Genomic DNA, 387 nt, shown 5'->3' with positions numbered 1-387 from the left:
AAAAAAAAAATAATGTAAAAAAACATAAAACCTAGTTTTAAGTTAATGTAAAAAAATATAAAATTATAATTTAAGTTAATATAAGTTAAATATCAAATGTTCAGACACCAGTTCAAAACAAAAAAAAAAAAAAAAATAATGTAAAAAAAAATTAAACCTAGTTTTAAGTTAAGTTAAGTTAAATATCAAATGTTTAGACACGAGTTCAAAAAAAAAAAATAATGTCAAAATATATAGTTCTAATTTAAGTTAAAATAAGTTAAATATCAAATGCTCAGACATCAGTTCAAAAAAAAAAAAAAATAATGTAAAAAAATATTAAACCTAGTTTTTAAGTTAAGTTAAATATCAAATGTTCAGACACCAGTTCAAAACAAAAAAAAAAAA

The sequence above is a fragment of the Melanaphis sacchari genome, unplaced genomic scaffold (assembly GCF_002803265.2).
Source record: "Melanaphis sacchari strain LSU unplaced genomic scaffold, SCAv2.0 Contig42_pilon_pilon, whole genome shotgun sequence".
NCBI lineage: Eukaryota > Metazoa > Arthropoda > Insecta > Hemiptera > Aphididae > Melanaphis > Melanaphis sacchari.
This window is presented reverse-complemented; position numbering follows the sequence as displayed.